This window comes from Marmota marmota, unplaced genomic scaffold (assembly GCF_001458135.2).
Source record: "Marmota marmota marmota unplaced genomic scaffold, marMar, whole genome shotgun sequence".
NCBI lineage: Eukaryota > Metazoa > Chordata > Mammalia > Rodentia > Sciuridae > Marmota > Marmota marmota.
In genome coordinates, this window is record NW_025999990.1 from 46,980,905 (window position 1) to 47,008,152 (window position 27,248).

At 38.7% G+C, this 27,248-nt stretch overlaps 1 protein-coding gene across 6 annotated transcripts in view; it reads right to left on the bottom strand.

Moving 5' to 3' along the window:
* Positions 1-27,248, bottom strand: part of Dlgap1 (DLG associated protein 1) — a 784,970-nt gene that overhangs the window by 466,779 nt on the left and 290,943 nt on the right. For 5 of the 6 annotated variants that reach the window (XM_048806496.1, XM_048806497.1, XM_015482529.2 and 2 more), the window contains one exon: positions 15,090-15,180. The exons of the other annotated variant lie outside the window; for it this stretch is intronic. The gene's annotated coding sequence lies outside the window, so the exon portion shown is untranslated. The remainder of the gene's footprint in view (positions 1-15,089; positions 15,181-27,248) is intronic. 6 annotated transcript variants of the gene reach the window in all.

The window sequence follows — 27,248 nt, forward strand, 5'->3', positions numbered from 1 at the left end:
ATATATATATATATATATATATATATTATTTTTTTTTTTTTTTAAATTTTTTTCATTGTTGATAGATCTTTATTTGTTTTTATGTGGTGCTAAGAATCGAACCCAGTGCCTCACACATGCCAGGCAAGGGCACTACCACTGAGCCCCAGCCCCAACCCCTCACGCTATCTTTTTTATCTGGAGAAATGGAATTTGCTGCTTAAAAACAAGTTTGAAAACCACTGACTTAAATGAGCTGCCAATCTTTCATCTTGTCTTAAAATTCTACAACCCAATTATTGCCATAATTACAAAAAAAAATGTTACATCTATGGAACAACAGCAAAGAAGCTATATTGGGCCAGGAGTCGTTCCAAGTGCTCTACATATTTAACTTCCCTCAATGCACAGAACAACACTGTGACCTCACGTTGTAAACATTATTACGATGATTAAAGTTTAAAAAGAGTATATTCCGCTGTATTTATTTTTACTTTTATAATTTCCTGAGATCCATTTGTGGTCATAATTTATTCAGAACTAATATCCCCACGATGACTATTTAATGAAACCTAAGTGGTGCTATTGTCTTTCTTATGTGCTCTAGTTACAGATTTCTAGGCATATTTTTTTTTTAATTTTGTCTTTAACTCTTGGATTTCATATTGAAAAATTTAGATGGAGTAGTAGCTATGCAAGTACTTCTTTTATGGTTTCTACCATTTGTTCCTTCATTTTGGACCAACATCTAGAAGTCAGTTTTTAGTGCCAGTCTGTGGACTTGGGTCCTGGTAGTTATAAATATCTGTGGATATCTCTTAAGCATCAACTCCTATGTACCCAGGATAAACCACTGGATGCAAATCTGAGCATGAAGTTCCTTCTCACCATCCTTTTCATGTGGGTTTAGGAGAGATGGCAGGTCTCTGGCTGCCCCACTGTCCCTCCACCTCGACACTCGTGGGCTGATGGTTGCTCACTATCTTCTTGTGCTTCTCTTTCCTATGGCACCCTGTGTGTGCTTCTGGAAGGGAAGAGGGCCTCTGGCTGAGCTGAGTGGGTCCTTGCTGTTTTTCCTCAGGGATCCCAGCAGAGCTGGGAAATAGAAATTCTGCCATGTGAGAAAGTAAAGCCAAATGGGATGAGGAGAAGATGGCTCAGGGGGTTTTGTGTGTGCATTTTTTAATAAAGTGGCAGAGCACACAGAAGAGAAACTACATTGATTCCTATAGCCTCTGTGGGCTGGAACACAGCTGACGAGCAGCAGTTTTTAGAGGTGGAATGTCAGCAGGAGAGAAAGAAGGCGTCCTCTTCATGAAGATATTCATGCAGTGGAATGATGGCATGCCAGGGTGATCAATGAATTCGAACAAGATGTGTGTGTGTGTGTGTGTGTGTGCGCGCGCTGGTCAGATGAGCTCTCTGCAGCATTAACCACGCATCCCGACTTCAACTGTTTCGTCTTACTGATCCCCAAGGCATACACTGACTTGTCATCTTTCCAATTTTAAGTCATTTCCTGCATCAGGAAGGCACCAGCCCATTCTGAGATGTGATGATTTTTTTTTCCCCCCTGAATTCTTCCTGACACTTTTTCAATAAAGTCAAAGGATGAGAATTAAAAGGAATTTTTACATATTTGCATTTGGGTATCTATCTCCATTTCTTGGAGTAGAGGGGAGGGGACAGAGTAACAGGCATGGTCGGTGACATCAGGAGCCAAAGCCTTAGGCTGACAAGGAGGCTTTGTCAGGGGACTTTCAGTCACTGGCCAATGGACCTGTGGGAGTCTAGGGGGTCAGGTCCTTGAAGTCACATCACAGAGGTGGTGGGTGGCCCTGCCGACTTTTGGAATAGGTGCTGGAGGACCCAGAGCTGGTGTGGTGTCTTCACCAACTAGCCTGAAAATCACAATGTGCCTTCTGGGTGGCATTGCCCGGGTCCCTTCTGCCCAGAGTTGTGCCTGATTTGAGCTGAGAGCTGAAAACACACAATGCTTGTTTCAGACATTCCTGCTTTAGTATGTTAATATCCCATCTACTCTCCATATCAGGACTCCAATAACTTCTCCCACCCTTTTCTCCACAAAAAGGAAAGTGCATTGTATATAGCATTTTTCATTGTAACTGATGGTTATCCCATTATAACCAGCCACTTTAACATCTGTTTTCCTTTTTCTTTCTTGTCTTGCCTTGTCCTGTTCTATATTGAAGACCATGAAAAAATGCATTTCTTGGTGATATTTCTAAAAATGACCAATCGAGGAGCTCTTGTCTCTGGAGACAAGGCCTTTACATCACAGAGGATTGATCTCCTTTTATGGCTAGTCCTATTTATAATTTCACAATAAACAAGATTAATAAATATGTACAAAAGGATCCTTCACTCTTTATAGTTTCTTCCTATGTGCCTAAAAATGGTCATGGAAAATCTCCTATTTTGATTTGCCTTCTAATACTGGTTTACTCAGACTGGTCTTCTCTAGCATCTTTTGCAAAGATTTATTATCTGAAATATCCTTGCTTGGGCCAGTCTTGTGTGCAAATTAGGGAATTCTGGTGGCCTTAGTTACTCCTTTGAAGAAAGTTTATGTAAGTTTTATTCACAACAAAATTCTTCTCTTCATGCAAAAGCCACGTACTTAAACCAGTGTCATTGACAGTAACTTGTGCAACCTGGAAAAAGAAACTGAATGACAAATATCAGCATCAATAAGAACCCAAATAATTAAAGAAAAGAATTAACATTTCTTTGTAATAGTGGTTCCTGGAAGACCTTCAAGACCTATTTGTAAAAATGGGAGAAAATGTACCCTGGCAATTCACAAGAGAACCCAACAAGTTAAATCTGCTCCTGATGCAGGTCACCAAATTGTTTTTAATTTTGCTCAAAACAGTTAAGGAGATAATCAAGTCAATCTGTGACTGGGTTGTGCATGGGAAGGCTACGAAAGGTTACAGAAGGTTTTTTCCTTTTATGCCAGGGAAGGTGGACGAGTAAAAATGCAAAAATAAATAAGCCAATCTATTTGTTTTCATTTGTGCCAGTGATCTATCTTCGGAAGGCAAGCAGAGGAAGAGACACAGCCTACCATGAACCCACTCATGTGCACCAGCCCTCAAATGGGAAGAAGGTAGGAATCAACAGGGCAGGGCGAAGAAAGGGAAAGGAGTTTGGAAACAAAACAAGTCAAAGCTTCTCTTGAACAATGGAGAGGACTCCGAGGAGAGAGAAAAATAGCACAAGAAATTTTTATCCACTGATTAAATTTCACAGCAGTATGCTCTTTGAAAGAGAAGTCACGCACTGGCTTTTCATCAGAAGTCCTTGCTTTCTTGCAGTTCTGTCCATGCATAGATGACAAATTCATCCGTCTTTAATGAAAGTGTGCTTCACATGAAACAGTGAGATTTCCTTTTCTTTCATCCCTTCAGTAAAAATCAGAACGGGGAGGATAGGAAGGAGCGAGGGTGGGGTAATGAGAGTAATATTGGATGAAAGTGAACCCACATTTAACATTTTATTTATTTATTTATTTGCTTATTTATTTATTTATCTAGAGTTTCAAGTAGATTATCTCCACCAAGAAAGGAAAAGCTATAAATGAACCCAAACAAGAAGTTGAGATTATAACAGTCCAGGCCAGGGATGATTAATGAAGATTCACGGCAACTACGACAAGATTAGAAGAAAACAGACCCGGTCTCCCTTCCCCCAGGACACCTGCGGGATCTTTGCAAGATCAAGGAGCATTGAACCCACTTAAAAGCCTGTCATGTCAAGACGTTGAGAAGAAAAAACCTCTAGACTTTTATGCAGCAGAAAATGCTTCCTTTTGAACATCACAAAAGACAAGATGTATGAGGTGGGGAACAAGAGGTTCCATCTGAAAGCCTGACATTTGGAAGGAGGACTTTCCTTACATGATGCTGTCCCTGGAGTTGGGTGAGAATGTCGTGAGAGAAATAAGAAGATAAGGAGACAGCCGCAGAGGCAGTGTCTAAGAGGAAGACTGTGTGTTAAGAGGCAGAACATTCGGGATCCATTATTTTCTGCTATTGTCAAGCTTCTCAGTCTTGGGTCCTTCCCTGCTTGCTCTGGGTGGTCAAGGTGAGGTTCTGTTTGGGGAACAGAGGGTGGGAGGAGACAGGTCTGGGTCTTTCTGTCCTTCTTTCTCCTGGCTGTGGTGCTGTCCCCTTCAAGAGGGCAGTTCCTCTTTAGCTTCATAGCTGTATTTCTCCCAGGCTCTGGAAGTACCATTCCTCCCCATGTCTGTCCCTTCAGGACTAGGGGTGGCATCAGCTAGCCACTGTGCTGATCTCTGGGCACCTTACCCTCTCCTCTGCTCTGTAAATAGCCTCTGCTTTATGTTCACCTCAACCCGCTTAAGTGGGCTTCTCTTTCCATGGGATTCTGACTGATATAGTGAAACCCAAAAATATCTCCAACCAGATAGAAGCCACAGTGAGCTGAGATTTCTAGTTGCCACAACCCTGGATGATTGCCGCCACATACATGAGGGCAAACCGCTCATTATTTATAAGAACCCAAGAAAAATATGCTATAGAAATGGCAGGTACAAAAGATCTCAAGAAGCAAATCAAAGTCAACTAAGATTAATTATATTAATCATGTGCTTTTATTGTCACCGGAACCACCTGCTGCTAAAATGACACATTCCAAACAGACTTCAAGAATTGTTCCAAACCAAATCATGCGAACTCTAAGGAATGTTTTATTAAAATTTAAGTAGGTCAAACCCACCATTCAGAGCATGGTTCACATAATGCTTACAGATTTTGCTTTTTTGAAAAGAAAAAGAAAAAAATGATTTGTTGCTTGAATATAACAAAATTCACTGCACATTATAAAAGCACTGGGACTTAGCTCTCTCCACTTTTTCTGAGTCTGGCATGTAAATGTTTCTTTTTATTATAGATTAAGTATCTGTATAGACTATGCCCAACACTGCAAAATGTTCCACAGAGTCACTGCTTATAAGAATTTTATGCAATTAAAATAGACAAAGATATACTTTTAAAAACTATAAATTAGTTTCTGTACCTTTTGAATTTTGAGTTTTGGCCCATTCTTTTTGTAGGTAATGTCTGGCATTGTGGATTGATTATTTAATGCACTTATGTAAACATGGAATTTAATAGAATCAAACTGAATTGAGGATGGAGGGGGAGAAAGCTGAGGGATACGAATTCAGATAATCTCAGAATATTCTTCAAAGTGTGTGGGGGTGGTACCCAGAAATCTGGGAGAGTAGAAGAAAATAAAAGGAATAGTGGGTACATGTAAGGTAAAAATGAGGGAGCAACTGGATCTTATGCTGGCATTTGTTAGTTTTAAATGAACTGTTACTTCTGGCTATGCCTTTTCTTTTGTAGTTTCTTTGGGATAGCCAAGTTTAGTTAGAAAGACTTTTGCAAGAAAAGCTTGTCACCAAGGTAAAAGGCTAAGGGTTTGAGTGAAGTGTGGATCCAAGAAGTTGTGAATCCTTTCCAATCATTTTCAGAGCTTTGTGCTAACAACAGTGCCCCCTAGTGTTCTCTCACTTTAGTGCAATGTGAATAAAGAAAAGGAATCCAAGTTTCATGTAAAATACATATATGGTATCTATCAGTATATAGATTCCTATTTGAGAGTGGGTTACAGAGACATATCATATTTATTTGTTCTGAGAATAGGCCAAAATATGCTAAGTTGACACAGGCTTTTATTTATTTATTTATTTTAGTTGTTGATGGACCTTTATTTGCTTATTTTTGTATGTGGTGCCGGGAATCGAACCTAGTGCTCTGCTGCTGAGGTACAACTCCAGCCCCACAAATTTTTTTTAAATAATTAAAAACAGAAGTAAAAATTTAGATACCATTAAATAATTTTGGCTTTAATGATCCCCCCAAAATTACCTAATATTTTTGCGTGCCTGTTATGCTAGGCATGTAAGAAATGTCATATATGAGGTCTGAGTAAGATTAATTCTATCCTTAACTTTAAAAAAATCTCTGATATTTGGAATACTAAGGTAATCTTTACTTTGAGGAACACAATGAAAGGAGGAAAGGAGGGGATTTAAAAACTTCACGTATCTAATTTGGTTTTGTAGTATATATTCTCCAGGAAAATCATTTTAAAGTAATTTCATTTTCATGAGATGTAGAAATATTATTTAGAGCTTTAAAATACAGCAAATTTAAAACAAAGCTTTTCTAATAGTATAGGAATAATAATTATATATTTATTCAATAGAAAAAAAACTAAGAAAATCGAGTTTTTAGATTATCAAAACTTGAAAATTTCAGGAGAGATAAATTGTATACCAGTATTTTCCATGGAGCAGTTCACATACCAATGGTGATTAAATAAATTACTTTAGACAATGCAGATATATAGGCTTTTAATTGTTATGCAGTTATCATAACGGGGCAATTGTGAAAAGGCGACTGAGATAACAAAACTATGATTTCATAGATATTAATATTTAAGACTGCCTTACACATGAACCCCAATACTCATGTTTATAAGTGTTTTAGTTACTTTGCCTCTACAATTAAAGCAGATTGGAAATATAAATTTCAGAGTTTCCTAAAGCCTCAGATTTACTGTTTTTACCCTCTGATGTCATTGAACATGTTCCTCTGTCCAATGCATTTCTCTCTTTTTTTATTTGTTCTTTTTAGATATATATATATGATAGTAGAGTATATTTTGACATATTATGCATACATGGAGTATAACTTATTCTAATAGAATCCCGGTCTGTGGATGTACAAGATGCTGAGATTCACCAGTGGTATATTCATATATGAACATAGGAAAGTTAAGTCAGACTTTTTCTACTGTCTTTCCTATTCCCATTCCCCCTTATTTCCCTTCATTACTCGTTGTCTAATCCACTGAACATCTATACCCTCCACATCATGTATTAGCATCCATATTATTTGCATGTTAGCATCCAAATATTCCATGGCTTAGTTCACTTAGCTTGATAGTCTCCAGATCCTTCCATTTACCAGCAAATGTCATAAAGTCATTCTTCTTTATGGCTGAGCAATATTCCATTGTGTATATATGCCACATTTTCTTTATTCATTCATCTGTTGAAGGGCACCTAGGTTGGTTCCATGTCATTGCTATTGTAAATTGAGCTGCTATAAACATTAATGTGACTGTGTCACTGTAGTATGCTGACTTTAACTCCATTTGATATATTCTGAGGAGTGGTATAACTGGGTCAAATGGTGGTTCCATTCCAAGTTTTCTGAGGAATCTCCATATTGTTTTCCAGAGTGGTTGCACCAATTTGCATTTCCACCAGCAATTTATGAGTGTACCCTTTCTTCCACATTCTTGGCAACGTTTATTGTTACTTGTGTTCTTGATAACTGCCATTCTGACTGGAGTGAGGTGAAATCTCAGTGTAGTTTTACTTATATTCCTAATGGACAGCACTATTCTATTCTAACTATATCTTTAGAGATATAGCTAGAATAGAATAGTGCTGTCCAATAGGAATATAAGACAAGCCATGAGTATAATTTAAAACTTTATAATAGGAATTTAAAAACTGAAATAGTTAAAATTACCCTTAATATTATGCTTCTATTTAAGCTGCTGTATCCAAAATATTATAAAATAATATGTGATTGATATAAAATGTAGATAGTTTATGCCTTTTTACCTTAAGGTTTTGCTATTTGATGTATATTTTACACTTACAGCACATCTCAGTTACATTTCAAATGCTCAGGAGACACCAGTGGCTAGTATTGAATAGCATAGACTGGATATGTCATCTGATTGAAGTTCAATTTTTTGAAAAATACCCCATAGATGATGTTGGATACTTCTACTGAGATGTACATGTCTGGTGTCCTTTTTGTGATGCCAGCATTCACTATCATTATCTGAATCCAATACTTCTTTAAAGGTGGCAATGTGGTAATATTGGAATTTGGGAATTCCTTCCTTATTAGATGGAACACTTCTATAAAGAGAAACATCAACTATTTGGTTACTTGGAAGTTTGTATAAAAACGCAGAATCAATGTTTGTTTCTTTATTTGCTGTTTTTGGAATAATGATTTAGGCCTTGGATTTTTTTCAAGCATGATCAGTAATATTTTATTTTCACACTATCATTAGGACTTCATGAATTTTAACACACTGATGTGTTTCCATCCATCGGTTACTGTATCTATTTCAGTTAGAATTTTCCCATCTCTGGCCACTGAGAGCCTGTTTTATTTGATGAGTTCTGATGACACCAAAGCTGCCTATGATATCCCAGATTATTGTACCTGTCCCCCCATAGACCTGCAATCAGCCATGTACTCAAGAAGTCCTGGATTCAACCCTTTTAGTGGAAATTGTGAATAGAGGTCATGATATCACAGTGAGGGGCAGCGCTTTCTAAGTCTTCAGAGAAAAAAAGATAGGAAACATTTGGTTTCATAAAATAGCATTGGTCATAAAGTCATAATGATATTTCTTATTTAAATTCAAGAGAGGAAGATTTTCTTTTTCTTTCAGTTTGGGCCTTCCCCTTGTGAAATTATAGATTTTTTTTTTAAATGATATTGAATATGTTACTCATTCACTTCATCCATAATTCACACACACAACTGCCTCGGAATACATACCAAGACTATTCCACCCGCAAAATGATTACAAAAACCAGTTTAAGATTGTTTGCAGTTGTTTCTGGCGTTAGGATAGCATTCCACTTGGTTAAACAGTCAAATTACTGCAATTTAAAGTCACTTGGCGGAATCCTGTTAGTGCTGGTATGCCACCTACTGGACAGACGGGCACAATCGTCTTGCTTTCCTCTTGATGTTGAGATTGCTTTAATTAAGTAATTCAGGGTTTATTTTTGTGGCGTGAGGATTGAGCCCAAGACTAGATTGCTTTATTTTAGATTTGATTTTGTTCTAAAATATTGTGAAATTTTACATGACTCTAAAGTCAACTTTACAAGACGAATCTAGTTTATATCCCTTATCTCCTTTACCTTAATTCCTTCCTCTACCTTTAGATACTGTTTCATTTTTAAATACTGTGATTTATCTTTCCATTAATTGTTAACATAATTATACAAAATGAGTGAGATATATATATATATATATATATATATATATATATATATATATAAATCCTCTCTTTCCTTTATCAGATAAATGGCAGCACATTGTATACACTTTTCTCCCCATTGGAAAAATAGTATTATTTCAGGCAGAGAAAAGTTTGCACGTGTATGGTATTCTGGAGTGTTGGATTTTGCTTTATTTGGTAATCTGAATTTTTTTTAAGTAGACAATTTAAGGTGAATTTACTAGGTGAATTTATTGAAAAAATCTAAAAGTTGTATTAGTTTATCATATTTATGTTACACATATTTCTCTATGTAGACATACACACATATCTATACACATATTCATATAGTGATTTCCGTATTCATTCCTATTTTTTATTGTGTAAATTTACATCAATGGGGCTGGGGATGTGGCTCAAGCGGTAACGTGCTTGCTTGGCATGCGCGGGGCACTGGGTTCTATCCTCAGCACCACATAAAAATGAAATAAAGATGTTGTGTCCACCGAAAACTGAAAAATAAATATTAAAAAATTCTCTCTCTCTCTTCAAAAAAAGAATTTACATCAATGTTAGATCCATAAACATTTACAAACAGCTCTGAAATCCAGAGCTCTCTCTTCTATTGTTATTAGGATATATTAACAAACATAGTCATCTCCCCTTATCTGTGATTTTGCTTTCTGCATTTCCAGTTAAACATGGTTCAAAAATATTAAATAGAAAATTGCAGAAATAAACAACACCGAAATTTTAAATTAGGCATGATTCTGACCAGCAGAGTGAAAACCTGTGTTGTCCTGTTCTGTCCTGCCTGGAACATGAGTCATCCCGTAGTCCAGCCTATTCATGCAATATATACTACCTGCCCCATGCCAGTTTAGAGAGGAGGAGGGAAGACTGGAGGGAGAGAAGGGGAGAGGGGGAGGGAAAAGGGGGCAGCGAGAGGGAGCACAGGCATATCACTTTTATTAAAATATAAAATATATTGTTCTAGTCTATTTTATTATTAGTTACTTTTTAAATCTCCTACTATGCCCAATTTACAAATTAAACTTTATCATTATTACACAGGCAGGTGTAGAAAAGACACAGCATACATAGCCTTTGGCATTATACATGGTTTCATGCATCCCCTGGGTCTTGGATCATATCCCCATGGGTAAGGGGTCTCTATACTCCATGGCTTAATTCTGTCTGCTATGGACTGACTCTTTTCTCCTTCCTCTACTTTTCTTTTCTTCTTCTTCTTTTTTAATATTTATTTTAGTTTTCAGCGGACACAACATCTTTGTTTGTATGTGGTGCTGAGGATCGAACCGGGGCCGCAGGCCTGCCAGGCGAGCGCGCTACCGCTTGAGCCACATCCCCAGCCCTTCCTTCCTCTACTTTTAACTGAATCTTCTCTTTGCCTCTTTGCCCCTACTGAATATTTCCTGTCCAGTTTGGATTCTGTCCCTGAAAGTTTCTCTTCTGCTTGAAGAAACATGTGTTAAGGACCCCAGTTGGGTGCATTGGACCAGGGTGTTCTTTTGTGTTCATTCACAAATTGAAGCCATCGAGACTCTACATATTTCAGCTGTGCCTGCCCAATTGGCTCCCCAATTTTACAATGAGTACTTGTCAACGATTGTAGTTTTTTTCTGCCTCTTGACAACATCAGAACCTCTTTGCTCTCTATCTGCTTCCTGTAACTCAGTTAAAACACCACGCAGGTCTTAATATCACTAGTAGTTTATTCAATTCACACATATTTGGAATAAGCATATTTGATTCATAAGGATGGTCTTATCTCTTTATTGGAGATGTTGTCTGTGCGGTTTTGCTTTTGCTATCCTACTTGCTATTTTTTTTTTTTTTTTGGAGATTTGGGAAGGTGAACAAATTATGCTGCCTTTCACCGTTTTCTAGATTGTGCAGCAAAACTCTAAAATTTCTTGTTTTATTTTACTTTATTTGCAAGCACCTCTAGGCCTATATCTATTCAAAAGTTTTTCTGATGCAATGCAGATGCTCCTTTGACTTATGGGGTTACATCCCATTAAACCCATTTTAAGGTAAAACTATTATAACTTGAAAATGCATTTAAAACACTTAACCTACAAAACATTGTAGCTTGACCTAGCTTACTTTAAAGTGCTTAGTACACTTACATTAGCCTACAGTTAGGCAAACTTATCTGACATAAAGTCTATTTTATAAAAAAAGTGAATGTTTATTAAATACTGACTATATTCATACCCCATTTGAATCAAATATATGATATGTCAAGATCATTGTATTGTCTTGAGCAACTAATAAAAAAATACTGACTATATGGAAAGTGAAAAACAGAATGGTTGGTTATATGCGTAGGCTTTTACAACACTGTAAAGTTGAAGAATCTAAGTGGAACATCATAATTCAGAGACTGGATTTTGTTTAAACAATATAGGTATACTCATGTCCACACATATTAATATTTAAGTGTTCCATAGTGAATGCCATTGATAATGACCTATTGATAATGTTTACATCTATATGTCTCCTGCATTCCCAGTCTATGTAAAATCTCTGGACAGTTCTTCCCCTTACTGTCTGGAATGTCTTTCCTGTGGTTTGGTTCTTGAATGTCCCTGGAAAGTCCATGGGGTAAAGCCTTGGCCCCCAACTTGGCACTACTGGGAGACAGTGGAACCTTTAGGGGGTGGAGCCTAGAGGGAGGTCTTTAGATCACTGGGGGCATAACCTTGAAGGGGACTAAGGAACCCTGGTCTCTCCCTCTTTCTCTCTTCCTGACCATGAAGTGAATATAGTCTTCCTTTACCATTTGATTCTGCCATGATGTGTTACCTCATCACAGGTCCAAAAGCAATGAGGCTGACTGATCATGAACTGAAACCTCCAAAACTGTAAGCCAAAGTAAACCTTTCTTCTTTATAAGTTGATTATCTTAGGTATTTGTTATAGTGATGCACAGCTGACTAACACAGTCCCTGATACTGACATGGAGCTCAATGGAATATGAATTGCACATCTGAAAAGTGCTCCTGTGTGATCACCATGCGACAAGACAGCCATAAATGCTTTTTATTTCTTTCCTCCCATAGCATTATATGAACATTGATTCTTAATCCAGGGGGTAGAGGAGGAGACCTAAAGAAGTAGGACTCCAAGAATTAGAATGAGGAGGAACTACATTGGGAAGCAGTAGTAGTTTGATACAAGTTTCCCAAGTGATTCTAGTAGACCTCCCCAGGGTTGTACTTGGATTCTCTGCTCTTGGTGCTAGAGAAGAGAGGATGCCATGAGACTGGCCCTGGGCCCAGGTCACCTGGGGATCCTAGAGCCGAGGGTTAGGAAGTGACTGACTGAGATTAAGAGATGGTAGAAAAGAGAGAATGGAAGACATCAGTTCAAGGATCTAATTTCTTTTTGAGCTCATCTTCTTCAGGTAGCTTAGCAACTGAAATGGCTTTATTTTCAAGGCATTTAAAGTTATCTCTGCTTAATGTTAGGCTTATAAAACTCAACTCTGAACAGAAAAACAAAATCTTTCATTTTACAGATAGAGATTAAAGGTATTGAATGGGAAAGCTTGAAAGAGGTGGCAATTTGGGTGAAAGTGTTTCCCTCAAAGACTGACTGATGGTATCACATCTGTGGCTGTTTAACAGAGGGAGAGAGTACATGAAGGCCGAAGGTGGGGGGAGAGGGACGGAAGAGATAGGAGGAAGTTCCCAAGGGAGAGGTGGGGAGCAGCAACTAGATGCCCCGGAAGTGATTCCAGACTCTGCCAACTTAGTAAATGTGTGTGTGTGTGTGTGTGTGTATTACTGGCCTCTGTGAATGCTGAGGCTATAGTGCCTTCATTTCTGGGGTCCTAGGAAGTCATCAGGTAACATGGTCTGAAGGTAGACAAGATTCAAAGAAGTGACACCCTGACTTGAGTCCTGGCAGATGATTTATGAGCTCAATAGCATCGAGTATTCAGGATTATTTCTGAACAATCAACAGAGGTTCCAGCAACTTAACTTCGTAACTAAATGCTATATCATGATCCCTATTCTGGGTTCATGTGTAGGTAAGCAGACTTTTCCTCTGTGAGCAAGGACACTGTCATCTCAAACGCAGTGCAATAGATAACTTTATATTTCTGAGTTGCTTATGTATTTTTGGTTTCAGATGCTGTTTCTTCCATAATTAAAGAAGGATCATAGGAATTGAGGTCCCTTGAACTTGGTCCCCTTATCTATAGTATTTTTCCTGTTTTCATTTTTTTTCTTTCCCGTTTCCTAGATAGGACAGAGCCCACGGATTACATACTGCATAGCTAGGGAGACAGCCCCCCGAGGGTCCTCTGCTTTCCTCTTTCTCTCCTCAGTCCCTCTTCAGGCCTTCTGAATCAGTCTGTTGTTCTTTTTTTTTTTTTATGGATGTTAACATTATCCATCCCCTCCATCCTCAGTCAAGGTTAGTGTCCCAGAAATGGACATAAATTAGACCACCATTATATTTGTTGATCCATAATGTTAAAAAAAAGGAGAACCTTACGAGTCAGAAGAGAAAAAGTGGTAAGTCACTAAAAGAGGGTGTTTCTACTCTATTAATTTCAGCTACACAGTAGGTAATAACCAAGATGTAAAAGGTTTTCAGCTTTCATCCAACTAATGCTATATGAAACCACCAAGAAATCAAGCAATAAATAATGAAGCACATTTTTAAAGTTATTATATTAGTCTTGAGCTTGGAGAAATAGAAGATAGTATTGATTTCTGATATACTATTGTGCATTGATCTTCTCTTTCCATGTTATGGTTCTAAAAAACAAATCAGTTTGGCATAAAGAGAATGCCTAGAGAATGGGAGAAAATCTTTGTCACCTGCACCCCAGATACAGCATTAATCTCCAGGGTATATAAAGAATTAAAAAATTTAACACCAAAAAAAAAAAAAACCAAATAACCCAATCAACATGTGGGTAAAGGAACACTTCACAGAAAAGAAATACAACCAGTCAACAAATATATGGAAAAAATGTTTAACATCACTTGTAATTAGATAAATACAAATAAAGCTATTGTAAGATTTCATCTCACTCTAGTCAGAATGGCAATTATCAAGAATGCAAGCAACAATCAATGTTGGTGAGGATGTGGGGGAAAAGGAACACTCCTACATTGCTGGTGGGGCTGCAAATTGGTGTAACCAATTTGGAAAACAGTATTGAGATTTCTCAGAAAACTTGAAATCCCCAGAAAACTTGGAATGGAACCACAGTTAGTTGACCCAGGTATCCTTCTCCTTGGTTTATACCCAAAGGACTTAAAATCAGCATACTATAGTGACGCAACCACATCAATGTTTATAGCAGCTCTGTTTATAATAGCTAAACTATGGAATCAGCCTAGGTGCCCTTCAATGGATAAAGAAAATGTGGTACATATACACAATGGAATATTACTCAGCCTTTAAGAAGAATGAAATTATGGCACTTGCTGGTAAATGGGTGAAACTGAAGACTACCATGCAAAGCAAAATAAGCCAATCCCCCAAAACCAAAGGCTGAATATTCTCTCTGATATGTGGATCCTAATTCACAATAGGTGTATGTGTGGTGGAGGTTCACGAGATTGCACATGGGGTAGAAGAGTGAGGGGAAGGGAAGGGGGATGGGAATGGGAAAGATACTAGAATGATTCAGACATAATACCCAACCAGTGTAACTCTACATCATGTTCAGCCATAAGAATGGGAAGTTATACTCCATGTATGTATGTCCAAATATAATCAATAACAACAACAGAAAGTCAGTTCGGGTCCATAATTACCTCCAACGGGGAAGGTGTGTGTGCACTAGTTGTAGAATGTTGGACTGGGGAGGCATAGCGGAAGCTGGTGGTTTACTTTGAAATTTGGGTGCACATGCCTCATAAGCTGAAATCTTTCCTATTTTAATCCAGGACATCTGCGGCTCACAGGCCCATTCTTCCCACATTGTCCCCCCCACCCCCACCCCGACTTACTGTTCTTAGTGTCTTTGTCATTCAATCAGGAATCCTCTGGAGCAGACAGGCAGATCTAGTGACATTCAGCGGATCCCACAGTAGAAGGAACCTATCAGAAGCACAATGCATGTTTCAGTCTCCTGGTTACATACAACTAAAGTGGGAGGGGGTGACAGACTTACAGGAATTCAGGAGCCCCATGACTTTTCTTTGCACACTTGGAACCTTATTCGTTTGCTTAAACTTGAGGCTGGAACTGAATTCACATTGGTCTTCTCTGAACTTTTATCTTTTAAGTTTCCTTTTAAGTTTCCCCCCCCACACCTCTGTCTTCTAGATCTTATTTTATATATTTACTCAGTTCAAGTATTTAACAAAAATCCATCTAGTTGGTGTGTTGTATGTCAGAGTACTGGACACCACCCTGGCACCTGGGGTGGGAGCAGTGAATGTCACCTTTGTCCCCAGCAATTTACAACTCAGCAGGTCCTTGTCTGCATCTGCTGTCCCTCCTGTCCATCCCACCAGGTGCATGCACCTATGTCTTTAGGTTCTCCTTTTCATCATCTTGTAGATTCTCATGCCTGGCCCACAACAATCAAGGGCTCAGTGTCTTCCATTAGCCTGAAATTTAAAGCCTCCGTCATCCAATTTTGTACCATCTTCCCCTTCCAGTAGTTCTCAATCCCAGTTGTGCAGCAAGATCCAATATGTAATTTGGGGAGGTCTGTTTGTTTTTAATACAGAAGCCCAGGAGCCCACATGTGGAGTGGGGCATTTGGTTGAGTTCTCCTTGGGCTCCTGGTGTACAATGAGGTTTGTTGGAAAGTAGACTCAGTCTATTCTCTAGTCGGTCGCTTCAGCATGCACAGGTTACACAGATCCAGGATCATCACTTTTCAAAAAGGACACACACATCCTTGCCTCTGAGCCCTTGCCTCCACTCAGCCCACTAGTGTCTTCCCCTATGGAAGCCCTAAGTTCTTGCTGTAAACTGTAGGGGCAAATGTCATGCATGATTTATCTTTAGCTCTCCTCAGGAACAAGAAATACTCATTGAATGCATGGCCCTGCTCAATCACCAACCCCTCTTTCCCTAATCCTTAGAGTCTTCATATTTTTGTTTGTTTGTTTGGTTGGTTTTTTTAGTTGTAGTGGGACACAATACCTTTATCTTATGTATTTATTTTTGTGTGGTGCTGAGGATCGAACCCAGTGCCTCACATGTGCTAGGCAAGTGCAAAGCCACAATCACAGCCCCCGTTGTCTTCATACTTCTGTATGACAGTATTCTGACAGTTTGCATTTTACACATGAAAAAGTAATTGAGCATCAATTAATTTAAGTGGCTTCTCTGGGCAACATATTTAATAAGCAATGCTAGTAAGATCAGGGTTATAAAGGTAGGGTTCTGGGGCTCAAACTTCTAGTATGAACTGGAGGACTCAGAATAGCCTTGGGGTGCAAGCATGAGACTTGAGAGTTCAAGCCTGCCACTTGGGAGCTTATTGAACTCAGGTGCCAGATCCTGCTCTGCTGTGTAGACCCCTCTTCTCATTCTGCCTTCTTTTGCAGCCAGAGTTAATTTTTCAAAAACATTTGCATCTCAGCAGGACCTGCTTAGAAGCCTGCTGGGCCAACCAGTGACTACAGGTGAACATTTCTAACCCAATGCCCGAGGCCCTTTAAAATAGGGGTCCTGCCTTCTGCTCTGGCATCATCTCGGGCTTTTTCTGTCCATCCACCATGGGCACTGCCCTGAGAACGTGCGTCGCCTCCCCTACATCCACGTGCCCTACAATATAGTTCCTCCTCGGATGCCTTTCCCACTCTTCCTCCCAAAAAACCACACTCAGCCTTAGGACTGATTCCCAGGCAGTATTGGAATGACGCTGGCCTGCGTTCAGACAAGAGGCAATCATTTGTTTCTCTGTGCAGTAACCTAATCCTAGCCCTAATAGAGTTAAGTCCTTGTACTTAACTCTATTGATTATATTCCCGTACCCCACTGTCCCTTCCATTAGGCAGTGAGAAACTTGAGAAATGTTTCCCGATGCACTATTGTGTCATTATCATTTTCTTTTATCCCATATTTAATAGCCAAATCATGGAGAGAAAATGCTTCATACCTCTTTATTTGACCACCTATTCACATCTCTGGCCATTTTGGTCAAAGGGTAAGGGGATAAATAGATGAGGATGGTGGGAACACGAGGTTAAGAGAATAATTCTGCAGCGCGCGCCAAGCCAGACCGGAGGAGGAAGCTGCCCAGCGCCAAGCCAGACTGGAGGAGGAAGCCCGGCCCCACCCCCTGTGCTAGTCCGGAGGAAGCCCATCAACCCTTAAAACCCATCAAAGGGGGTGTGGCTACCAGCACGGTTCTGCGGCTGATCCAGGTACCCGGTTTCCAACTCCCCCACTGCAATAACTCAAAATATTTCCCACAAGCTTTTGGGGGTTGTAGCTATCAACACAAAACAACAACTGTACAGGCACCTGGTTTCTACCTCAGAGACTAGAGTAGGGAAGATACAGGTGGAAGCTCATTTCCTTTCACACTGGCTATACCCACCACCCTGAATACAGAGGCTCAAGCTAGGAATAGACAACGCCACCTACTGGAAGCATGGAAAACAGTGTTCTGAGAGACTTTTTTTTCTCTTTCTTTTTCTCTTTTCTTCACTCTCTTCCACAATTTCAACATATGTGAAACCAAGAACTGTGCATGAACAACCGAATTACCAAAGTAATAAAATATAGGGGAATTGCATATACCCCACCTTCCCCCCATTTTTTCTTTATTTCTATCTTACTTTCCTTTTCCTTCTCTTATTTCTCTTTTCTTTCATGTTATTTTTTCTTCTTTTTTTTTATTCGTATTCTCTCTATCTCACTTTCAATCTCCTAACTTTTGCTATTTATACATAGGGTAAATATCTAAATACAGATAGGAGGTTGAGTCTATACATTCTTCCATAAATTACCAGTCTATTGGTTAGAGTTCTCCAAAGTTGCTTAGTTTAACCTCATACCCTCACTCTTTTCCCTCTAAGTATAACATCCTTCATCTGAAATTAAGTTTTCTATATGCCACCAGATATGGTATGCCTTTTATGAAACTAATGAATATATTCTTAAGTTATAATTAAAAAAATATATATAGACTTAGAATCTAACTATAAATGTATTAATAATGAAAACTTGTGCTTAGATAATGTACTGTTGATATTGGGAACTGTTAACATTGTCTTTCTCTGCAAAAGAGGGATTTTGGAGCTACACAAGAATAATATAAATATATAAGGGGGAAAACATTAACACAACAGTTTCACAAAGCTAGAAAGAATCATGAGCAGTATGAAAACACAAGGAAAGAAAGGACCATAAACAATACAGGTAAATTCAACATTAGATGAGGTAATATCTGCAGCTGATGGAATGTCAGACAAAGAGTTCAGGATATACATGTTTCAGATGATCTGGAGTCTCAAGGAAGACATTATACAGCAAATTCAGACAATGAAAAATCACTTTGATAATAAATTACATAAACAAATTCAAGAAGCAAAAGATCAACTCTATAGGGAGATAGAGGATATAAAAACAAACAAACAAACAAACAAACAGAAATCCTGGAAATGCAGGAAACAATAAACCAAACTAAAAACTCAAATGAGAGTATTACCAGCAGAGTAGAACACTTAGAAGAGAGAACTTCAGACAATGAAGACAAAGTTTTTCAACTTGAAAAGAACATAGACAGCTCAGCGAGAATGTTAAGAAATCATGAGCAGAACATCCAAGAATTATGGGATAACATAAAGAAAACAAACCTAAGAGTTATTGGGATACAAGAGGGTATAGAGGTCCAAACCAAGGGAATGAGCAATCTATTCAATGAAATAATACTAGAAAACTTCCCAGACTTAAAGAACGAAAAAGAAATCCAAATACTAGAAGCCTACAGGACACCGAATGTACAAAATCATAAGAGATCCACACCTAGACACATTATAATGAAGATGCCCAACATACAGAATAAGGAGAGAATCTTAAAAGCCACAAGAGAAAGGAAGCAGATTACATTTAGGGGTAAACCAATCAGGATAACAGCTGATCTTTCAACACAGACTCTGAAAGCTAGAAGATCCTGGAATAACATATTTCAAACACTGAAAGAAAATGGGTTCCAACCAAGAATTGTGTATCCAGCGAAATTAAGCTTCAGGATGGAAGATGAAATTAAAACCTTCCACGATAAACAAAAGTTTAAAGAATTCGCAGCTAGAAAACCATCTCTTCAAAACATCCTCGCCAAAGCATTACAGGAAGAGGAAATGGAAAATAACAATGAAAACCAACAGTGGGAGGTAGGACAGTAAAGGGGGGGAAAATAATCAAAGAGGAAAACAAACCATGTTTAGTAACAGAAATAAACAAATATGGCTGGAAGAACAACCCATATCTCAATAATAACCCTAAATGTTAATGGCTTAAACTCACCAATTAAGAGACACAGGCTAGTAGAATGGATCACAAAACAAGACCCAACAATATGCTGCCTACAGGAGACGCATTTGATAGGAAAAGACATACATAGGCTGAAGGTGAAAGGTTGGGAAAAATCATATCACTCATATGGACTTCGGAAACAAGCAGGAGTGTCCATACTCATATCAAATAAAATAGATTTCAAGCCAAAGTTAATCAAAAGGGATAAAGAGGGACACTACATACTGCTTAAGGGAACCATACACCAACAAGACATAACAATCATAAATATTTATGCCCCAAACAATGGTGCAGCTATGTTCGTCAAACAAACTCTTCTCAAGTTCAAGAGTCTAATAGACCACCATACCATAATCATGGGAGACTTCAACACACCTCTCTCGCCACTGGACAGATCTTCCAAACAAAAGTTGAATAAGGAAACTATAGAACTCAATAACACTATTAATAACCTAGACCTAATTGACATATATAGAGTATACCACCCAACATCAAGCAGTTACACTTTTTTCTCAGCAGCACATGGATCCTTCTCAAAAATAGATCATATATTATGTCACAGGGCAACTCTTAGACAATATAAAGGAGTAGAGATAATACCATGCATCTTATCTGATCATAATGGAATGAAACTGAAAATCAACGATAAAAGAAGGAAGGAAAAAGCATACATCACTTGGAGAATGAACAATAGGTTACTGAATGATCAATGGGTTATAGAAGACATCAAGGAGGAAATTAAAAAATTCTTAGAGATAAATGAAAACACAGACACAACATATCGGAATCTATGGGACACATTGAAAGCAGTTCTAAGAGGAAAATTCATTGCTTGGAGTTCATTCCTTAAAAAAAGAAAAAACCAACAAATAAATGATCTCATACTTCATCTCAAAATCCTTGAAAAAGAAGAGCAAAACAACAGCAAAAGAAGTAGAAGGCAAGAAATAATTAAAATCAGAGCTGAAATTAATGAAATCGAAACAAAAGAAACAATTGAAAAAATTGACAAAACTAAAAGTTGGTTCTTTGAAAAAATAAACAAAATCGACAGACCCTTAGCGATGCTAGCGAAGAGAAGAAGAGAGAGAACTCAAATTACTAGCATACGGGATGAAAAAGGCAATATCACAACAGACACTTCAGAAATACAGAAGATAATCAAAAACTATTTTGAATCCTTATACTCCAATAAATTAGAAGATAGTGAAGGCATAGATAAATTTCTTAAGTCATATGATCTGCCCAGATTGAGTCAGGAGGATATAGACAACCTAAACAGACCAATATCAATTGAGGAAATAGAAGAAACCATCAAAAGACTACCAACTAAGAAAAGCCCAGGACCGGATGGGTATACAGCAGAGTTTTACAAAACCTTTAAAGAGGAACTAATACCAATACTTTTCAAGCTACTTCAGGAAATAGAAAAAGAGGGAGAACTTCCAAATTCATTCTACGAGGCCAACATCACCCTGATACCTAAACCAGACAAAGACACTTCAAAGAAAGAAAACTACAGACCAATATCTCTAATGAACCTAGATGCAAAAATCCTCAATAAAATTCTGGCGAATCGGATACAAAAACATATCAAAAAAATTGTACACCATGATCAAGTAGGATTCATCCCTGGGATGCAAGGCTGGTTCAATATACGGAAATCAATAAATGTTATTCACCACATCAATAGACTTAAAAATAAGAACCATATGATCATCTCGATAGATGCGGAAAAAGCATTCGACAAAGTACAGCATCCCTTTATGTTCAAAACTCTAGAAAAACTAGGGATAACAGGAACATACCTCAATATTGTAAAAGCAATCTATGCTAAGCCTCAGGCTAGCATCATTCTGAATGGAGAAAAACTGAAGGCATTCCCTCTAAAATCTGGAACAAGACAGGGATGCCCTCTCTCTCCACTTCTGTTCAACATAGTTCTCGAAACACTGGCCAGAGCAATTAGACAGACGAAAGAAATTAAAGGCATCAAAATAGGAAAAGAAGAACTTAAATTATCACTATTTGCAGATGATATGATTCTATACCTAGCAGACCCAAAAGGCTCTACAAAGAAACTATTAGAGCTAATAAATGAATTCAGCAAAGTGGCAGGATATAAAATCAACACGCATAAATCAAAGGCATTCCTGTATATCAGCGACAAATCCTCTGAAATGGAAATGAGGACAACCACTCCATTCACAATATCTTCAAAAAAAATAAAATACTTGGGAATCAACCTAACAAAAGAGGTGAAAGACTTATACAATGAAAACTACAGAACCCTAAAGAGAGAAATAGAAGAAGATCTTAGAAGATGGAAAAATATACCCTGTTCATGGATAGGCAGAACTAACATCATCAAAATGGCGATATTACCAAAAGTTCTCTATAGGTTTAATGCAATGCCAATCAAAATCCCAACGGCATTTCTTGTAGAAATAGAGAAAGCAATCATGAAATTCATATGGAAAAATAAAAGACCCAGAATAGCAAAAACAATGCTAAGCAGGAAGTGTGAATCAGGCGGTATAGCGATACCAGACTTCAAACTATACTACAGAGCAATAGTAACAAAAACAGCATGGTACTGGTACCAAAACAGGCGGGTGGACCAATGGTACAGAATAGAGGACACAGAAACCAATCCACAAAACTACAACTATCTTATATTTGATAAAGGGGCTAAAAGCATGCAATGGAGGAAGGATAGCATCTTCAACAAATGGTGCTGGGAAAACTGGAAATCCATATGCAACAAAATGAAACTGAATCCCTTTCTCTCGCCATGCACAAAAGTTAATTCAAAATGGATCAAGGAGCTTGATATCAAATCAGAGACACGCCGTCTGATAGAAGAAAAAGTTGGCTACGATCTACATACTGTGGGGTCGGGCTCCAAATTCCTCAATAGGACACCCATAGCACAAAAGTTAATAACTAGAATCAACAAATGGGACTTACTCAAACTAAAAAGTTTTTTCTCAGCAAAAGAAACAATAAGAGAGGTAAATAGGGAGCCTACACCCTGGGAACAAATCTTTACTCCTCACACTTCAGATAGAGCCCTAATATCCAGAGTATACAAAGAACTCAAAAAATTAGACAATAAGAGAACAAACAACCCAATCAACAAATGGGCCAAGGACCTGAACAGACACTTCTCAGAGGAGGACATACAGTCAATCAACAAGTACATGAAAAAATGCTCACCATCTCTAGCTGTCAGAGAAATGCAAATCAAAACCACCCTAAGATACCATCTCACTCCAGTAAGATTGGCAGCCATTATGAAGTCAAACAACAACAAGTGCTGGCGAGGATGTGGGGAAAAGGGTACACTTGTACATTGCTGGTGGGACTGAAAATTGATGCGGCCAATTTGGAAAGCAGTATGGAGATTCCTGGGAAAGCTGGGAATAGAACCACCATTTGACCCAGCTATTGCCCTTCTCGGACTATTCCCTGAAGACCTTAAAAGAGCGTACTATAGGGATACTGCTACATCGATGTTCATAGCAGCACAAGTCACAATAGCAAGACTGTGGAACCAACTTAGATGCCCTTCAATAGATGAATGGATTTAAAAAATGTGGCATTTATACACAATGGAGTATTACTCTGCACTAAAAAATGACAAAATCATGGAATTTGCAGGGAAATGGATGGCATTAGAGCAGATTATGCTAAGTGAAGCTAGCCAATCCCTAAAAAACAAATGCCAAATGTCTTCTTTGATATAAGGAGAGCAACTAAAAACAGAGAAGGGAGGAAGAGCATGAGAAAAAGATTAATATTAAACAGGGATGAGAGGTGGGAGGGAAAGGGAGAGAGAAGGGTAATTGCATGGAAATGGAAGGAGACCCTCATTGTTATAAAAAATTACATATAAGAGGATGTGAGGGGAAAGGGAAAAAAATCAAGGGAGAGAAATGAATTACAGTAGATGAGGTAGAGAGAGAAAATGGGAGGGGAGGGGAGGGGGGATAGTAGAGGATAGGAAAGGTAGCAGAATACAACAGTCACTAGTATGGCAATATGTAAAAACGTGGATATGTAACTGATGTGATTCTGCAATCTGTATACGGGGTAAAAATGGGAGTTCACAACCCACTTGAATCAAATGTATGAAATATGATATGTCAAGAGCTTTGTAATGTTTTGAACAATCAATAAAAAAAGGAAAAAAAGAGAATAATTCTGTAATATGAACCTACTGTACGGATTCCCCACATGCTTTCTTTGCCAAAAAGCAATCTGTTTGCAGTCCTGCCTGGCCCGAGTGAACAGGAAATGTCACATTTCTCAACAAACTGAGGCGGGGGTGCAAGGTCTGACAGTCAGTGCAGGTAATGAATGATGGGGACTGAGAAGATGAAGCTGGTTATCAAAGAAAAGGCAATGGGTAACCTCTGACAGCTAACCTCTGGGATCCTGTGATCGCAATTCCCAGTACAAGGAGTTACTAAGGCTTACCTCCCTTGCTGCTCCTTCCTATCCTTAGGCATATACATGAAGAAGAAAAAGAGGGTGTCTATAAAAGAGCAAGACACACCCACTCCTGTGGACACCCAGCTCTGGGCCTTCCTTTCTTCAGAGAAGTCTGCTACCTCAGTCCTTCTCTTAAATAAAACTTGCTTTCTATGCTTGCCTCAGAATTTCTTGGGTATTTAATCTTCAAGGACTTGATCCTGCTCTCTAAGATTGGTTATCAAAAGGAAAAAAATAGCCCCCGATCAAAGCCCCTACACCTTCTTTGCCTTTTAGGGTCACGGCAGGACTTAGTTGCATTTGGAAAAACAAAAGAGGAGTTACTTCCATCTTTTGTTGTATAAAATCCAAGAAGCACTAGAGATTCTATTCTCTCCTTGGGAATGACCTCTATCATTTCTCTTCTTTAACAATTTCCCCAACCAGCTCCCAGGAAAAACTCTAAACCCATAAACTAGTCAAGTTAATTTGGTTCCTTGATAAGAACAGAAGGTACAGCTTGTAAGTGCTGTCCCAGTGTAGATCTTCACCTTGCAGAGGTTTTTGCGGTCATGGTTATAGGAGTGGTAGTTATAGCCGTAGCCATCCAACCCGCAAGTCACATGTCCCTGGAAAAACATTGCCTCCGTCCTTCCTCCAAGATGCAGGTAATGGCAATGTTTAACTGAAGCATTAAACTGCATTGAAATAGGGCTGTGGCAGGTTAAAGCATTCAACACAGCACCTGACCCATGCTGAGCCTCAATATAAGAATAATCACATTGTCACATATTATTTTCATCACAGGAAATAGATATTCTGAAAGGACTCCCTGGGACTAAACTGGAGATTAATTATGGGTTTGGAGAGGAGTTGGAGTCCAGAGGGCACAGCAAGGTTTTCTGCTCCCTGGGACAGCTCCAGGTGGTTCTGACCCAATGGTCCAGTGGTCCAGGGAGGCCCGGCCAAGGACTGAGTCACCTTTAAGGGAACACTTGGGTTCCAATGTTCACATTTTCCTTTATGGTGTTTTGTTACTTCCTTAAAAATCATTTCTTTGCCGGGAGGCATCAGAATAAAACCTTGATATCCTCTCAAAGGGGAAAATGTGTGTTTAGGTATTGGTTTGCTGTTGAGTCATTATGTGGTGGCTTAAATCAAGGCTGTATATAGTCAGTCCTCTGTACCCGAGAGTTCCACATCCAGATTCAACCAACTGAGGCTCCAAATTATTTGGAGGAAAAAACAAAACAAAACAAAACAAACAAACCTGTACACTAATCATGTACAGAAGTTATCTTTTCTTGTCATAGAGATGATTTAAAGTATCAGGGAGGATGGGTACGGGTTCTATGGACGCACTACACCATTTCCTATCAGGGACTGGAGCATCCTCAGCTTTTGGAATCCTATGGAAGTCCTAGAACCAAGGCCACATAGACACTGAGGAATGACGGTATACTTAATGGATAAGCCATATGGATCTCTGTCAATATTCACTTAGGAACCATCTTCAAATAAATCAGCCTGTCTTTAGGTTGGCCGTTAGTTTAGCGGGAGGGTGCTTCCTTTATTTTTGCTGCTTCTTATTCTGCCAATGGCAAACTATGAATTCAAATTTGGAAGATATGACTCTTCATTTGCTTAATTGTCCATTTCCTTAAAAAGTGGAATCAATCCCTAATAAGCCTTGCTGGTTGCTTCCTCTGTCTAGACTCCCCACCCATTGGGACTATTCAGTAGGACTTTATAACAACAACAAAGTTACCACATCCGGCTCCTCTGTAAGAGAAATATCAGCTTTCCATCTTTTTTACAAAAGCACCTACCTAGTTATATGTTTTCATGTAGAGTTAAACAAAATAGTTAACTTCTTAAGGAATTTTCATGTTCTTTTAATTATTACTTTTAAGTTCAAGTGGCAAAAGACTTACCAAGACTCTATATGGAAAGTCATAGTCTTTCCTGATACGTGTGTGTGTGTGTGTGTGTGTGTGTGTGTATGTTTATTTATTTATTTATTTTAAAATAAAAAGTCTGATACAGTTGGGGGATATAAATGGTTTCTGAAGCTATGTCACAACTGTCCAAAAATGAAAACCATCTTCCTTCCTTCCTTCCTTCCTTCCTTCTCTCCCACCCAGTGGTTCTCTTCTTCTCTTCCATTTTCCTGACCTTCCCACATGACCCAGTTCCATCCTGCTGCTGTGCTCTGGTGAAGAGTCTCAGGAACCTAAAATTTCCCAGTCCTGAGATGGAGAACACTGTCATGGTTTAAATTGTAGTAACCACAAGACAAATCCATCTCTGTCATGGGAACATTAATCCCATTCACAGAGTGACTTCCTTATGTTATTAAGATGAAGTTTTCCATTTTTAATAGAATGAGGAGAGGAAGGAATTAAAATAACAAAGGGAAGAGAGAGCCCTAGGCCACCTCAAATGTGTTATTATCCCCATCCTCTATTAGACTGTAGGATTACTAAAGAGAGGAACCACCTTATTTCTCCTCTTTACCCCTAACATCTAGGAGCGTGCTATGCAGGCTTAACCACTGTGTGACTCATTTGTTGAATTAGTGGATATGTTATCCCTAGGCAAATGTACATGAGAGAATGAATGAACATAGGTAAGAATGCGTGAATGAATGAATGAATATGTAATAACCAGGCAAATGTTGCTATCAGCGTGGTCGTTGCCCTAGCAATGCCTACAGCCAATTAGGAGACATGGATCTCAATGGCTGCTTGCTTTGAATAATGCTGTTCATAAGAGCTTAGTGATGTCAGACAAAGCAGCAATGTGGTCATTCACATCCACCATTCAAATGACAGGATCAGAAATCAAGAGGAGTTGAGAGCATGCACGACGAGTACAAAAAGGGATCAGTGGATCTCTCTCCCTCCCTGTGCCCTGTAACAAAAACAGATGCCTGTAGTATTTGTTCTTCTCTTGCCTTTGAAAAACCCAATTTCTCATTTTGTGCATTAGTTCAAAAGCCAGAAAAGTAGGGCTGGGTATATAGCTTAGTGATAAAGCTTGCCCAGTATGCACAAGGTCCTGGGGTCAATCCCAAGCACTGAAAGAAAAGGAAGGAATGAAGGGAGGGAGGGAAAAAGGGAGGGAGGGAAAAAGGGAGGGAGGGAAAAAGGGAGAGAGGGAGGCTGGCCCATCAGGTGTGATGGCGC